The sequence below is a fragment of the Passer domesticus genome, chromosome 21 (assembly GCF_036417665.1).
Source record: "Passer domesticus isolate bPasDom1 chromosome 21, bPasDom1.hap1, whole genome shotgun sequence".
In the NCBI taxonomy this organism is placed as follows: Eukaryota; Metazoa; Chordata; class Aves; order Passeriformes; family Passeridae; genus Passer; species Passer domesticus.
The window spans coordinates 6,902,678-6,919,790 of NC_087494.1; the positions used below are offsets into that span (position 1 = coordinate 6,902,678).

At 50.1% G+C, this 17,113-nt stretch overlaps 1 protein-coding gene and 1 long non-coding RNA gene across 2 annotated transcripts in view; both read left to right on the plus strand.

Annotated features, from left to right (window-relative positions):
• The window catches only part of LOC135284517 (zinc finger protein 271-like), a 523,404-nt gene that overhangs the window by 270,100 nt on the left and 236,191 nt on the right, over positions 1-17,113 (plus strand). The gene's annotated exons all lie outside the window — the stretch shown is intronic.
• Positions 4,954-8,607, plus strand: LOC135284623 (uncharacterized). Its single transcript, XR_010349887.1, has 4 exons — positions 4,954-5,092; positions 6,683-7,426; positions 7,614-7,697; positions 8,345-8,607. It is a non-coding gene; the product is annotated as an uncharacterized LOC135284623 (long non-coding RNA).

Below are 17,113 nucleotides of genomic sequence, written 5' to 3' on the forward strand. Positions count from 1 at the left end.
TTCAACTCTTTCACATGCAGAGGCAGTCTAAGCCTTTGAAGGCAGAGCTTAGCTGCTACACTAGCAACTACAGGAAGTGATATTCAATAAAGGGAGAACACTACAGAAACATACTTCCTTAATAAGATGAATAAAAAGTCAGCAATGGAAAGGGTGTTTCCTGACTGCCAGGGAAGCCAGACCTTGATCATGCAGGAGGTGACTGGTGGTCTCAGCTCTTGCTGTGCCTGGTCTCTTTTCCTCAGTGCCCTTCAGACGAAACTGTTATTCCTTACTAGCATTTCATGATGGATGGACTTGCATGACATTTTTAGAGCTGCTGGTCAGGAAATGTTGACTGAGTGCATGCTTGTTTGCTATCAATGAGGAAAATCCCCAAACAAACTGACAGTGCTTCCCTCTTTCTTGTTCCAGCCCATGGTGCACCCTGCTGTGCAGTCCATTGAAGGAATATTGAAGGTGAGTACTCTTCAGTAGCAGATCTCCATGGGAAAGCCTGTACAGATCCATGGGGAGGTGGATCCCTCTGACTCTGGGAAGGGTGAAACTCCCTCTGTGTCCTGAGAGCTGCTTCTCTCCCTCTCTTTGCAGGAAATGTGCAGCCCCCTGTCCCCTCTCCGGCCATCCCTTCAGTCACCTGAGAGAACAGAGACTTCCAAATTTCCTGTGCAGGCAAAGGTAACCCAGCCCAGTTTTTACAGGGCTTCCAATAAATGACAAGCGATCTTTCTGTTGAGCAGAAGTCCAGTCTTGGCAGAAGGAGCCTGCCTGGAGACCTGCCTGAGTTCCCTGACCATAAACAGTGTTGAGAGTTAGAAACCAAGCAGCAGCTGTACCTTGTGTGGGGCTGCATTATACCCAGGTGGTTTTGGTTTGTTTTTTTGTTAACTTCAGTAAAAGAAAGACTCTGATTTTATATGTCTAAATGACAAATATTCTTGTCTCTCGTGAACTGTGTTAGAAGAATTGGCAATTATTATTTCTAACTGCTTTAATGTTTTTTTAAACTACTGAGGCTTTATGCACAAGTCTTACATGCAGCCTGTGCCTTTGCAGGCAAGGATCAACTGCTTCAACAGCAGCTTAGGGAAAGTGCAGTTTCATAAAGGGAGCAGATTACAAAAACATACTTCATTTTAAAATTACAGATAATAAGGATATGGTAGTAATGATGATGATGATAATGATAATAACTAAAACAATTATAATCCTTTAAAAAATTAGTAATAGTAATAAAGAGCAGTAGGAGGAGGAGCAGTAGTTTAGAGATGGAAGCAGTGCCCCCTGATTGCCAGATTGCAAAGGGAAGACACACAGAGCAGGAAGAGTAAGAGGAGTTGACATTGCTGGGTTCAGCTCTGTCCATGCCTGGTCTCTGTTGTTAACTCTCCTTTCGATCAGCCTTTTTCATTCTCACTCTTGCATATCTGCAATACATTTATGGAGCTGTTGGTAAGCAATGGTTTGCTGAGTTCCTGCCAATTAGTAACAAACCCAAACAAACTCCTGCTGTTTCCCTCGTTCTTGTTTCAGGCCAAGAAGCCCTCTGATGTGCCATCAGTTGAAGAAATTTTCAGGGTAACTGCTCTTAAATAGAAGATCTCTGTGTTTGCTAATGTTTCACATACATTAACAAACTGGGTGGGGGCAAAATCCATTTTGAGAGCTGCTTCTCTCCCTCTCTTTCCAGGAAATGAGCAGCTCACTGCCAGCTCTCCTGTCCCATCTCCAGATGCCTCCAAGAGCAGAGACTTCCAAACTTCCATTGGCAACAAAGGTGACCCAGCCCATTTATGCCAGGTCTTCTGAGAAATGACAAGAGACCTTTCTGCTGAGCAGAAATTCAGCTCAGCTCTTTGGCAGCTCTTAGAGTGTTTTCAAAAGATTTCTTCAAAAATGCACATGCCCGTAAGGTGCCATTAACACAGTTTTGATGTCAGTAGATGTGCTGTTTAACTCCATGCTAACCTCCTTTGTCCTTTTATTCTAGGAATCCCATCCTGATGGATCTGCAGCACAGAAGCAGAGTAAGTAGATATGCAAAGTAAACACAGTTGTTTGTGTGCTGTCAGGTAATTTTGTGTGTTCTCTGTAGCAGAGACCATCAAGTGTTCCTACTGATGAAGCAGGGTGATTTCCTCTGCTTTGCTGAACAGGGATGGATTTAGGAATGGCTTAGGAAACTCTGACCATTCATTACCTTGAGCTCAAGGCAGCAGTTCAGCAGAGGACAAGCAGTATTGAGTTAGGAAACTCCCATCTGGAGTGATGAACAATCTTGGTGGCAAAGCCCTCCCTAGAAGAAAGTGACTCTCTAATCTGGTGCTGAGAGACCACAGGGTAATATACGCTCTGAGGGAGGCATATAAATGCAACCTTTTCATTTCTGCTTTCCAGAGCAGGCTGGCACAGCTTCAGAAACATTGCCCAGTTCTCAGCCACGAGCATTGTAAGTAACCAGGCCCTGTTCTCATCTCTGCTGGGCAGTTGCTTACAAGAACCTGGAATGCACATCAGTTTGGGTTATTAGTAAATTTTTCTCAGCAAACTTGATTGCAGGGAATTTTCCCCAACAGAAAAAGTGTTGTTTTATGATGGACTCACTAAATTGTTAAGGTTTGAAAAGCACTTGAAGGTCATCAAGTCCTATTGTTAATCCAGCAATGCCAAGTGCACTAAACCATGTCACGACTACACTGGCTGTGATAAAAAGCAAAACATAATAAAAGTGAAGAAAAAACCTCTTAAGTCTTTGTGTACCAGACTGAAGTTTTTGTCTTCCTTTAAGCTCTGTGGTGCTTAACATCTTGTCCCACTTGGTACTCGTCAACCTACTGATAATGCTGAGGCTGACATAAATGCCAAGGGATACCAGCTGAATAGGATCATTCCTGGCTATGGTTTGGTGCCTGGCAGGACAAGTAATGCTACAGCTACCTAAACTGTGTAGATCTACTGATATTTTCAAGTTCCTTTGTTGTAAAACTTTCTTCAATTGCCCAAGTAGAGGTTTTCAAAAATGTGTTGTAGTTCTTTTATTTCAAAAGAAACGCAAAGAAATATAGTATTTCACATGGACTTTTTAGGAACCTCACTTTATATGCTAATAATATTGTTAGTTGCAGAGTGGGATAAAGATAAAATTTCTATAAGCTTTGGGAGCTGTTTATGTTTGTCTGAATGGGTGTGAGTTGGAGATTTGATAATTTGCAAGCATTTTTTCATTCTGGTACTTTGTATTTTGAGTAAGGCAATGTATTCCTCTGGCCTTCTCCCCTCTGCTCTCAGTGCCCAAACACAGGGTTCAGTTTTAGGTTTGAATGCTTCCATGTCAGTGGAATATGTAAGTAATCTTTCCCCCTGCTGCTTCCTAATTTTGTCTCCTGGTGGCCTTGCAGAGCTCTCCAGTCCCAGCACAAGAGGGTGGCAGCAGCACAGCCCAGCAGCTCAGAGTCAGGGAGCACCAGGGAGTGCCACAGCTCCTCAGTCTGTGACAGAGAGATCAGCTGCAGTGACAGTGAGGAGGACAACCTTCCAAGGGTGCTGGACCTGCCAGTGCGTGAGGTGAATTCAGAGACCATGGAGAGGCTGCTTCCACAGCCCCTTGCCCACTGCAGTGCTGTGTCTTAGGAAGGAAGCAGATGTGGTACTCTGTTACCAAATTCTGCCTGGTTTGTCCTGGAAATACTGATTTGTAAGACCCCTCTCACTGCAATGAAGGCTTAGGTATTTGCCACTGACTGGTTTATGGTTTTTTATTCCTCACATATCCATGCATGGTGCTCAAGGAGCAAATTTGTTGCTGGTTAGTTTAGAGTCATTTCTTCACAGGCCAAAGGCCAGACTTGATGACCTCTGGGCAAGAGTCCCTGGGCTCTGTTGAGCTGTGCTAGGACAGAAAGAGTCACAAAAGGCACCAGTCTTGAATCCTTCTTTTCTCTTTTGTTGGCAGCCTGAGCCATCAACTGCTAAAAAGTGGCGCCTTGACAACCTGGTGACCCAGAGAAAGCAAGGATTAGTGGCAAGAGAAGGTCCCAGGGAAATTGCCTGTGGGAATGGACGTGAGGAGGGTGTGAGGCAGGAGCAGGGCATCAGCAGCACTTCCTACCAGCACCACTCCAAGGCAAGGGAGCCTCCTCCCAAGAGCTGTGGCCAAGTGGCCGAGGACACTCACAAGACCTCTGGCCAAACCGCCAAGCATTTTCACAAGACCTCTGGCCAAGTGACTCAGGCTCCTCTGGAATCTCACGTTATGAGCACACTCAGCTCTCTGAAGCCTCTTGTGCACACCAAGGAGGCCTTGCCCAGGAAGACTGTGGGTATCAAAAGGCCCAGCAAGTCCCTGGTGCATGACAAATGGAAAAAAGTCCTGAAACTGGAGAGTGAGCCTGGTCCTTTGGAGGTCAGAGACCAGTCTTGCAAGCACCAGCCCCGAGACAAGAAAACAGAGGAGCCAAAATCCACCACTAAAAAAGCCCTGCAGCTGGCACTTCACAAGCTCTCTGAGGAGAGAAAGGACAAGGGCTCCCAGCAGGCCAAAGCCAAAGGCTTTTTGGATGCCAGGCTCCTGAGACATGCTCAGGAATGTGATGCCCTCATCCCCAGTAGCCACAGGCCTGGGGAATGGCACAGGGAGAAAGTGCCCTTGCCTCCTGGGGAGAAGAAGTTGTTCTTGCCTTTGAGGAAGGCAGGCTTGAAGAGGAAAGCCATGAGGAGTCCTGAGGAGTCCCCTGGAAAGAAGAAGGTGAGAGGGGCCAGGGCAGGTGGGTTTGGACAATGAGCAAGGTGGTGCTTGAAAAACCCAAGTGGAGTTTCCCCTTCATAGGTTGGCAGTGGAGCCATGATGCTTCTCCTCTCAAGGGAGTTCCAGTGTGTTATTTTTAATGTTTTCAGCCAGAATCTATCAAAGTGAGCTGTATTGGTCTGTACTTTAGGTAAACTTTTATGACCTGAGTCAATTTTTTCCCTTTTTTTATTCTTCCTACTAGAAGGAAGACAAAGGGGACACTCCCAGGAAGAAAAAGGAATGAGACAAAATATTCCCAACCAAATAATTTTGGCTTTCAGCCAACAAAGGCTCCAATCAACTGAAGTGAGTATGCAGTGATGGGATGTAAGAAAGATGTGCAAATCTAAGTCTCTCTTCAGAAGGGTAGCATGAAGAACTGGATCTCCTGTCCAGACATTCCAGAGTTTGCTTCTAACATGGTGTGCCTTCTGCAACTTCAGCTGCTGCAGGTTGGCCTTTGCATGCTGGAAGCTGCTGTTGGTTGGGGCTTTATGTAGAAATCATGAATGGGATGGGATTGATGTGGAGCATGTCTTAAATTATTTATTTTTTAGCATTACTCTTGTTGCATATTTATGACAATGAGAAAATGTTAGTAGTTTACATTTTTGGTAGTAGACAAAGAACTTAATGTTACAACTTACTTTAAAAGTTTTTTTGACTCATCACGCAAAGGAAAAGCATCTTGAAAGTTGTTCTATCTAGCTGCTATAAGTACATGTATTTTTTGTTAAAAATATGTTTGCTTCTTTTGTGTATAATACTTGTTTGTAAGCTTTAAAGGACAATGCACAGAGCTCTATAATTAAGCTTAGAACTTCTTAATATCTTGTTAGATATACTTCTCTGTAGCTTAGGGACAAGTGTTGATATACAGAGCATTGTTTGATTTGTCTTAGTTTTCTACTTCTTCTATAATTTTTCTGTTGATAAATCTTAGGGCCATTGCTTAGCTCTCATTGTAGTTTTATTGTCTCTGAGGTTTGCTTTTTGTACCTTTCCTAAAACTCTGTGATTTTAAGAATCCCCACAGCAGCACCCAGTGCAGAAAGCAGCTCTGAAGGTGTAGGTGGGTCAGGGTAGGGAGCCTTTCCCTTCTGACATTCTCTGAAAGCACAGAGATGTCAGGGCTGATGATTGGCTGTGAGAAGGGCTGTTCCAATGGCATTAGGAATGGAAGAGCTTTGATTCTGGAATTCCTGCCTCCCTTTTCCTCAGGGAAAATGAGCAGCTGTCTTAGTCATGTGCTGGCCTTTGGAGTGGCAAGGGTGGGAGGTAGTTTGGGGCAGAGAGGGCTCTGGAGCAGGTCGGGGATGGTGCTGTGCTCTGTGTCAAATGGTCCTTGGTGCAGCATCAGCTGAGCCAAGGCAGAGCAGCTGGAGAGCACGTCTGCAGTGAGTAGGGACAAAAGCACGGGAAAAGTGGCTGCTGAAAGAGGTGAGAGGACTGTGCCATGCACAGCAGCATCAGGCAAGAAGTGCAGCCTTACACCTGAGCCTTCTCACTGCATTTAACTTCATTTCCTGCTCTTCTGATGCTGCAATCCATGAGCTGGGATTTTCTGCTTGGTGTGTTCTTGGAAACTTTGCAAAGCTGACTACAAATGGTGCAAATGAGCAGTGGTGAAACAAGGTTGAGAGCTACTTGGTGCTGCTTCTTGTTGCCAGAATTCCGTGGATCTCCTGATTTCAGATGATCAGAGATGTGACAGGCCATTCTATTATTGAATGTGAAAGTCTCTGCCAATTCAAACTGCCTCTTATTTGAAGTCTCTCGTCTTTGAAAGAGTTGCATTGCTGAAACAACACCATGAATGGCAGGATGTAGCCAAGCTTTTAAGAAATGCCTATATTATATGTACATCAGAGTCATGAATTTGCTTCTCTTGTCCAGAGCATCAGAAGACTCATTCCAAACGGAGAGGGCAAATGTGTTGCTGTCACCACTGCCAGCCATGACTGCTGCACAACGTGAACTGAATTTGACCACGATGACCCAAATGTGACCCAGAGCTGCGACTGACAACCTGGAGCTGCCTGCCGTGGATAACCCTGCCAGGAAGCAGGATGGATTCTTTGCCAAGCACAGGAAAGTGGAGGAAGACCCCAAGGAGCAATCCCAGGCTATCAACATTGGTATCCAGGAGGGCTGGTGGGAGTATTCTTGCAACCCAGGCGTGCTGTGTGATGCACTGCAGAAACATCCTCTCAGATAAGTGACCATTTCTGACTGTAGGCGACTGCAACTAAAAGGAGTGTGTGTATAAAAAGGAGTGTGTTTATAAAAAGAAAAGGACTGCAATCTGGGCCTTAGGTTGTATATAATTCGGAGGAAATTGCTGCATTTATGGGTTAAAAAATTAGAATTTACTTGCTTTTTATAAAAAATTTGGCAGTCTAATGATGGCTTGTGGTATGGGGTCTATGATACTTGGGGGTGAGGGAGCATGTGTCAGTGTTCTGTCTTAGGCCAGACTGTGCACAGTGCATTAGCTGCCTTCTAACTGCTTGCTTTTTCCTGATCATTTTCCTGCTTCCAGCCCTCACTGCACTCCCAGCTATTGAGCAAGGAATTCTGCTGCTGAATTTCTCTGTGTTTGGGAGAAGTTGAATGGTGCAAAGCAATATGAGCTGCCAGGTGAGAAGCCAAGGTTGCTTTTCAATTATTGGAGTCATTGCTGGGAAAGAAGGCAAGAGGGGGAGAGCCTGGTGCATAGACTATGCCTGGGAGAAATGGACATTTTCTCTGGGAATTTAGGAAAGCCTGGCTTTGCAATTGCTTTAGGCATCTCTCTCTGAGCAGCTTTCTCTCGGTGGTTTTTCAGGGATCTGCAGAGGATGAGAAGAATCCTTTTCCAGTGCCTTCTGTGCCACATGAAGCCAAGACAAGAACACCTGAAGTTAGGACAGTAAGTGTTTGTTTTGCAGCCCTGCCTGTAGTTTCTGAAGACAGCAGCCAGAGCTGGCCCTGCAGCCACCCTGGCCTCTGCTTCCTCATGAGCACTTCTTTTGGGAGCAAAGAGAGACGGAGGGATGGGGCAGAGCTGCCCTCTCAGGGAAGCACTTGCTGAGTCTCCTGGCTACAGCTGAACAGCACTTGAATTTTGACTGCTTGCTGGGCCTTGGATCAGTATTGGCCAGAAGGAATTCCTAGAGCTGCTGATCTGTTTTTGATTGTACACTTTAATCATTACAAATGTTGCATTGTCCTGTGGTACAAGCAGTGGGGAATACTGAAAAGCTGTAACCTGCCATCGCATGGGGCCTTGGCAGTGTCATTTTCCATAAAACACCAGGGTTTGTGGGCCCCTCTGGGCAAAGGGATGCATTGCCATGATCTGCTGGCAAACTTGCAAAAGAAAATAAACACGATGGGGCTAGCTGAGTGGCTGGCAGGCTGTAAAAATCCTCTGCAGAAAGAGGCAGCTGCTGAAAGTCAAAAAGTCTTGCAGTTCCTCTTGTAGTAAAGTCACTCCAGTCATTGATTGTGTTCTGCCAGGTGTGCCTGTTGGATGAATGCAACCAAATATTTTCTCTCTTGCTCCTTTTGTTTCAGAGTTTGCTGCTGAACAAAGCCCAGTGAGGGGACCAAGAACCAGCCTGACATCATCCACGGAATAAGTCAGAATTTACAGTGACCCAGACTGGAACCAAGTGCCTTAACAGGGTCTCCAGGATGTAAATAGTTCCAAATTCTCTCTTCCATGTAAACCTTACAAATAGTTCTATTTTATTTGTTGTTTAGTGCAAAGTACCTGCTCTTTTTTTGTTTGTTTTATTTTAAATGCAGTTATAAATTATTTTGGTTACTTTTGGAAATCCTTGTGGTTTTTGAGGGTAATGCTTTTCTATCTTGCAAAAGAAGAGATGGGCTGTGGTATCAGCCATTAAGATAAAACTGTGGAGAGGATGGTGTAATATTAACTATAAAATAACTGGTGGTTAATGCAATAAAATTAATAAAACCCACAGCATTATGTGTACTAAAACCAGTGGCCAAAAAGGCAGTGATCCGACTAAATGATAGAGATTCAAACAGGAAGGCAGCTGTCCCCAGAAATGTACATTCCAGGGGATTTCTCTTCTCTGACAGGAGGCATTTTGGTAAGCATCACCAGCAACCACAAACTAAGTGATAGAAATTCAAATAGCAGGGAGATACTGTCTCCAGAGACATATACTCCAATGTATATTCCAAGGGATTTTTCCTTTGACCAGATTCCAGCAGGAGGCATATTGATAAGCATCATCAGAAGTTTTCCCCAGAAAGTTTTTTACCTGACAGGATTCCAGGAATTATCCACCAGTTCCAGAAACCGTGATAATATGCTAAAGAAGAAACCCTTCCAGGGCACAAAGAACTGTATAAAAGGGACTCTCTGAGAAATGCTCTTTGGAAACCCATGGGGACTTTGGTGCAAAAGGGCCAAATCCTAAATCTCCCCAACTCTGATCACCCGGCTCAGAGTCAATTTTAGCTTCTGGTTTATTCCAAATGTATAATTTGATAACTTCATAAATTTAATTAATAATTGAGTTGGAGTAGTCATTTATAATAGTAGTGTCATGGTTTGACCCTGGCACAGTGCCAGGGCCCCCATGAAAGGGTGTATTTCCAAAATGGTTGCTGTGAGATGTGATCCGGGAACAGAACAAAGTAGGCTCCCATTGGGGGATGGAGGGAAAAACCGCAACACTTTATTCATTACAATATCTAAAAAGGAACATACACACAAAGCTAAGAAATGAAAACCCTCCAAATACATTCCTCCTCCCCCCTCCCTTTTCTCCACAGATTCACTACCCCTCAAACAATTCACCCTCAAATGCATCAGGGAAAGAGGAGTCCCCCCTTGCACCATAGGCGTCCCCTGGAAGCACAATTAAAACCTCCTGTGCTTCCGTGTCACCCATGGCCCCACCCAGAGAACATCAGCCCTCGTGACTTCTCCCCCCCATGTCCAGTGCTCTCACCACTGGACACGGGCCAGGACTGCTTTTAGGGCTCCCCGTTTAAAGATGCTCCACCCAGTTCCAGAAGCAGCAGTCTCTCAACTTCGGGACACCAGTCCCCCCCAAATTTCACCCCCTGGGGCCGAGGGGCCTCGTGAACAGAGATCTCAAACCCTCTCTGAGGACAGAGGGCATCCCACACCCTTCTCACCCATCTCTGTTCTCACCACTGCTTCACCTCTCAACTTTGGGACACCAGTCCCCCCCACATTTCACCCCCTGGGGCCGAGGGGCCTCATGAACAGAGATCTTCCTCTCCGTGGAGACAGAGAGCATCCCACACCCTCCTCAACCATCTCTGTTCTCACCACTGCTTCACCTCTCAACTTTGGGACACCAGTCCCCCCCAGATTTCATCCCCTGGGGCCGAGGGGCCTCATGAACAGAGATCTTCCTCTCCGTGGAGACAGAGAGCATCCCACACCCTCCTCAGCCATCTCTGTTCACGCCGTGGATTCACTCTTGACTCCCAGGTGTTGCCTCCCCCTAAATACAGTCTCTGGGTCACAGGGAAAAAAAACACGGGTCTGTCCATGGCCATACAAGAAAGAGTCCAGCTCAAGGCCACTCCATCATCTCTTCCCACCTAGGATTCTTCTCTCCTCTTCCAGCTTCCTCACGCTTACCCATTTCCTCTGGCTTCATCTCTCTCTCTCCTCATTCTGATTCAGGAGGATTCAGTATTTGTAAGGTTCCCATTAGTCTACAAAGGGGTTAAAATTCTCACTTCTGCCTGCCCAAGGACTCCCACAGCTGCCGCATCCCCGGCTTCTGGCCGGCTGAGCTGCCAGCACAGTCTGTGTCTCTCTCTCCGGGGGGGCTGCCCAGACATCTCAAGTCTCCGCCACCCCTGCACGGTCCAACAACCTCCACCCCTGCACCTTTTGGGGCTCCCGGCCTCCTCCCTGTCATGGCCTCCCCCTGCCCCACCCAGACGCAGCTGGGCAGGGGAGAGGTCAGACTCTACTCACCAACCCGGATTCCCAAAGAGGAAGTTCTCTGGGAATCTCCTGCTTTTAACCCCTGTGTGTTCTCAGACGCGTATCCAGATCCTCAGTGGCCACGCCACAGGCCAATTTTCAATTTGGCCACTGACTGGCCCAACCTAAACCTTTCCAGAAACACATTTCCGGGCCAAACCACGACAATGTGGCCATCACGACTGCCAGCACCAGAGAGACTCAGAGCATCACAAATAATGACACCAGCACAGATTCGGCTGAGTACTAAGAAGACTCTGAGGCTGTAATGAATCCCAGTGATCACAGGGCAAAGGCTGATTTGGCAGTGACTCAGGATGTGGCCATCACCACTGCCAACACCGGAGAGACTCAGGGAATCCCAAATACTGACATGATTCCCACTCCCACTGTGATTTAGGCTCCCACTAAGGATTTCTTCCAGGAGAGTGCTGTTCCATCTCTACAACAGGTAAGCAGCCTGGGGCTCAGCCAAGCACTACGCTTGGAGCATGCCATGGAACACCCCTGACTTCCCTGTCCTTTCTTCTGCAGATATTCCCAAAGTTTCTCCACATTCAATGCAGAAAGACCAGCACCGCAGCAGCTGAGGGCCCAGCTGAGCCTGACTCGGGGCTGACCCAGCTCCAGGCAGAGCCTGATGTCAGCCCGCATTTGGCTGAGCACTAAGACGACTCTGACAACTCAGTGACTGAAATCTGGGTGAAGGCTCTTCTCATGTCAAGGATCGAGGACATGACAATCACAAACACTGACCACAGAGAGACTCAGAGCATCGAAAATTCTGACACCAGCACAGATTCAGCTGAGTACTCAGAAGACTCTGAGACTGCAATGAATCCCAGGGATCACAGGGCAAAGGCTGACGATACAGTGAATGAGGATGTGGCCATCACCACTGCCAACACCGGAGAGACTCAGGGAATCCCAAATAGTGACACGATTCCCACTCCCACTGTGATTTGTACTCCTACTAAGGATTTTTTCCAGGAGAGTGCTGTTCCATCTCTACAACAGGTAAGCAGCCTGGGGCTCAGCCAAGCACTACGCTTGGAGCATGCCATGGAACACCCCTGACTTCCCTGTCCTTTCTTCTGCAGATATTCCCAAAGTTTCTGCGCAGTCGACATAGAAAGCCCAGCAACACAGCAGCTGAGGACCCAGCTGAGCCTGACTCAGGGCTGAGCCAGCTCCAGGCAGAGCCTGATGTCAGCCTGGATTTGGCTGAGCTCTCAGAAGACTCTGAAACGTCAGTGACTGAAATCTGGGTGAAGGCTCTTCTCACGTCAATGACTGAGGATGTGACATCACAAACACTGACCATGGAGAGACTCAGAGCATCACAAATTCTGACACCAGCACAGATTTGGCTGAGTAGTCAGAAGACTCTGAGGCTGCAATGAATCCCAGAGATCACAGGGCAAAGGTTGACTTGGCAGTGACTGAGGATGTGGCCATCACCACTGCCAACACCAGAGAGACTCAGGGAATCCCAAATAGTGACACGATTCCCACTCCCACTGTGATTTAGGCTCCCACTAAGGATTTTTTCCAGGAGAGTGCTGTTCCGTCGCAGCAACAGGTAAGCAGCCTGGGGCTCAGCCAAGCACTACGCTTGGAGCATGCCATGGAACACCCCTGACTTCCCTGTCCTTTCTTCTGCAGATTTTCCCAAAGTTTCTGCGCATTCAGTGCAGAAAGACCAGCACCGCAGCAGCTGAGGACCCAGCTGAGCCTGACTCGGGGCTGACCCAGCTCCAGGCAGAGCCTGATGTCAGCAAGGATTTGGCTGAGCTCTCAGAAGACTCTGAGACCTCAGTGACTGAAATCTGGGTGTAGGCTCTTCTCACGTCAATGACTGAGGATGTGACCATCACAAACACCGACCATGGAGAGACTCAGGGCACTGCAAATACTGACACCAGCACAGATTTGGCTGAGTGCACTGAAGACTCTGAGGCTGTGATGAACCCCAGGGATCATGGGGCAAAGGCTGACAAGGGAGTGACTGAGGATGTGGCCATCACCACTGCCAACACCAGAGAGACTCAGGAAATCCCAAATACTGACACCATGCCCACTCCCCCTGTGATTTGTACTCCCACTAAGGATTTTTTCCAGGAGAGTGCTGTTTGCACACAGGAACAGGTAAGCAGCCTTGGTCTCAGCCAAGCACTACGCTTGGAGCATGCCATGGAACACACCTGAGTTCCCTGTCCTTTCTTCTGCAGATTTTCCCAAAGTTTCTGCACAGTCGACGCAGGAAGTCCAGCACCACAGCAGCTGAGGGCCCAGCTGAGCCTGACTCGGGACTGACCCAGCTCCAGGCAGAGCCTGATGTCAGCAAGGATTTGGCTGAGCACTCAGACGACTCTGACAACTCAGTGACTGAAATCTGGGTGAAGGCTCTTCTCACGTCAATGACTGAGGATGTGACATCACAAACACTGACCATGGAGAGACTCAGAGCATCACAAATTCTGACACCAGCACAGATTTGGCTGAGTACTAACAAGACTCTGAGACTGCAATGAATCCCAGAGATCACAGGGCAAAGGCTGATTTGGCAGTGACTCAGGATGTGGCCATCACCACTGCCAACAGCGGAGAGACTCAGGGAATCCCAAATAGTGACACGATTCCCACTCCCACTGTGATTTGTACTCTCGCTAAGGATTTTTTCCAGGAGAGTGCTGTTCCATCTCAACAACAGGCAAGAAGCCTTGGTCTCAGCCAAGCACTACGCTTGGAGCATGCCATGGAACACCCCTGACTTCCCTGTCCTTTGCTCTGCAGATATTCCCAAAGTTTCTGCGCAGTCGACATAGAAAGCCCAGCAACACAGCAGCTGAGGGCCCAGCTGAGCCTGACTCGGGGCTGAGCCAGCTCCAGGCAGAGCCTGATGTCAGCAAGGATTTGGCTGAGCTCTCAGAAGACTCTGACAACTCAGTGACTGAAATCTGGGTGAAGGCTCTTCTCACGTCAGTGACTGAGGATGTGGCATCACAAACACCGACCATGGAGAGACTCAGGGCACTGCATATACTGACACCAGCACAGATTTGGCTGAGTACTAAGAAGACTCTGAGGCTGCAATGAATCCCAGAGATCACAGGGCAAAGGCTGACTTGGCAGTGACTGAGGATGTGGCCATCACCACTGCCAGCACCAGAGAGACTCAGGAAATCCCAAATACTGACACCATGCCCACTCTCCCTGTGATTTGTACTCCCACTAAGGATTTTTTCCAGGAGAGTGCTGTTAGCACACAGGAACAGGTAAGCAGCCTTGGTCTCAACCAAGCACTAAGCTTGGAGCGTGCCGTGGAACACCCGTGACTTCCCTGTCCTTTCTTCTGCAGATTTTCCCAAAGTTTCTGCGCAGTCGACGCAGGAAGTCCAGCACCACAGCAGCTGAGGGCCCAGCTGAGCCTGACTCGGGACTGACCCAGCTCCAGGCAGAGCCTGATGTCAGCCCGGATTTGGCTGAACCCTCAGACGACTCTGACAACTCAGTGACTGAAATCTGGGTGAAGGCTCTTCTCACGTCAATGACTGAGGATGTGACCATCACAAACACCGACCATGGAGAGACTCAGAGCATCACAAATTCTGACACCAGCACAGATTTGGCTGAGTACTCAGAAGACTCTGAGGCTGCAATGAATCCCAGAGATCACAGGGCAAAGGCTGACGAGGCAGTGACTGAGGATGTGGCCATCACCACTGCCAACACCAGAGAGACTCAGGAAATCCCAAATACTGACACCATGCCCACTCCCCCTGTGATTTGTACTCCCACTAAGGATTTCTTCCAGGAGAGTGCTGTTTGCACACAGGATCAGGTAAGCAGCCTTGGTCTCAGCCAAGCACTACGCTTGGAGCATGCCATGGAACACCCCTGACTTCCCTGTCCTTTCTTCTGCAGATATTCCCAACGTTTCTGCCCAGTCGACGCAGGAAGTCCAGCACCACAGCAGCTGCGGGCCCAGCTGAGCCTGACTCGGGGCTGACCCAGCTCTAGGTCTTGTTTCCTTTTTCCTCTTGGCAGAGAAATTCGCCAGTCATCCATACACTTTTGTTGTGGGATTGCATTCTACCTGCTCAGCCTGCTCAGCAAAGAGATGCCGTACTGGGATTTCCCTGCTCTGGCGTTCATTGTGGAGGTGAGCCTTAAAGCCAGCACTGCCTCGCTGAGCTGCCTCCCAGCTCTCTGCCCTCTCGTAGCCGCAGCTGCCTGGGACAGTGCCCGTGGCCTGTGCTGCTGCCTGGGCCCAGCCCTGTGCGGTTCTGGGCTCCTGCTGGCCGGGTGCCCTGTCACTGCCCTGTGCCTTTCAGGTCCTCGAGTGCCTGGACTTGAGGGAATGCCGTGACAGCGTTCTGGAGATCATGACAAAGAACCTGCAGAGCGAGGACGGGGAGAGGCGTCACTTGGCACTCCGAGGCCTCGTGGTGCTGGGCAAGAATCCCTTGATGGTGAGAAGGGGGCAGTGGCTGAAGCCCTGCTGGCAGCGTGGGGCTGGAAAACGCTGTCACTTGGGCTTGGCTGGGCTTTGGCCCTGGGGCAGCTGCTCCCAGCTCTCCTGCCTCCCGCTTCAGCTGCCCGAGTGCTTCGGGATGGCCTTTGGCCTCTAGGCCCTGCTGCAGCAGGATGGCATTTCACAAACTTTTGTTCCACACAGGCTGAAAAAATGTGGAGCCTGACTGAAAGTCTTGTGGAGCTCCTGGAAGAAAATGATAGTGATGTGATCAGGATGACTGTTCTTCTACTCAGATATTTATTCCTGGATAATGGTACCCCAATACCCAGCTCCCTCGCCCTGCAGCTGGCTGAGGCACTCCTGCCACTCTTTGACCGTGTAAGGCTCTGTGCCCACAGCCACGGCCACTGGCTGCTGCCCGGGCACTTGATGCCCTGTGGAGATGCAGGCCTGTGCCCTGCTGGGCCCGAAGCAGCTGATGCTGAGCTCTTTTGTTCTTGCTTTCATACAGGATGATAGCCAGGTGCAGCTGAGCTCCATGATGGTCTTTCAAGAGATCCTGGAGTTATTAACGGAAGATGGAAAAAATGCTCTGAAGTCACCCGTGCACCACAGCCTGCTGCCACTCTACTTCCACTGCCATGATGAGAATCCGATTGTTGCTGAGGTGAGGACTTGTGGCCGGCTGCTGTCTCCCTGGGAGGGGGCTGGGCTGCCTCCTGTCCTGGCGCCTTGCAGGCTGCAGCCTCCCCCAGGCTGTGGCACTGGGATGCTCCTGTGCCCTGGGCTGTGGGGCCATCTCCACGTTTCTGCTGCTCTCCAGTGTTCTCGGGAAACGCTGCTTTGTGCAGCCAAGTTCCTGAAGAGGAGGGACATCAAAAAGCTGGTGAAGGAGGAAAAACTGTGGAAGTTCAGCAAGTGCCTGGTAAGGATGACCGAGAATCCCCAGCCTCAGCCTGGAGAAGGCCCCTGAGCGCAGTGCTCAGTGTGCGGGGCTGGCAGCTGTGCCCCTGCCCGCTGCTGCACCCAGAGGCGGCGCGGGCTCTTCTCCAGGCTGCTGTGGGCCCGAGCCGGGTGCCCATGGAGCCCCGGCGCGGCGGGGCTGCGGGGCGGCCCCGCGGCTCCCCGGGCAGCAGCTGGCCCTCTGCCCCCTCCGCAGCCCGGCACCAGCGGCTGCTGGCCGCGCCTCAGGGCTGTGCGGGCAGGGGAGGCCGGGGCTGGGCGCAGGGAGCGCCCGCCACAGGGGCTGAGCCCGCGCCAAGCCTTCCCTGCTGCCGCTCTCTGCAGCTGGCAGAGGACACGAGCCGAGCGGCCGAGCAGCTGCGCCGAGCCCTGCGCTACCTGGAGAGCCCCCAGGAGCCCCTGCGAGAGGCGGCCGTCAGGTTCATGGGTGAGCCCCGAGGCCGGGCTCCCTCCCCGGCCCGCCGCAGCTCGGCCCCAGCCCCGCCCGCTGCCCCGGCAGCGCCATCCGGGCCCGGCGCCGTGGAGCCCCGCCTGGCCCGGGCGCTGCTGCCGCCCTCTGGCAGCCGTGCCCTTGGGCGGCAGCGTGCGGCAAGGGCCCGGGCTGAGCCCTGCCGGGCCAGCAGGGCGTGTGGCCGCAGTGCTGGCAGCGCCGCTGGCAGGGAGCTGTGCCGCTGCCGCCGTGACAGGCTCTGCCTTCACAGGGATGGCCGGGCGGCACCTGAGGGGGCAGCCAGGAGAGCTCCTGATGATCTGCAGTGGTGAGTGATGGCAGCGGGCTGACACCAGTGGTTGGCGGGTGAAGACCTGCAAGCCCTGCCCCGGCTGTGGAGGGCTCTGCTCCCTGTGCGGATGAAGGCTGGTCTGGGCAGAGCACACACAGATTTCAGGG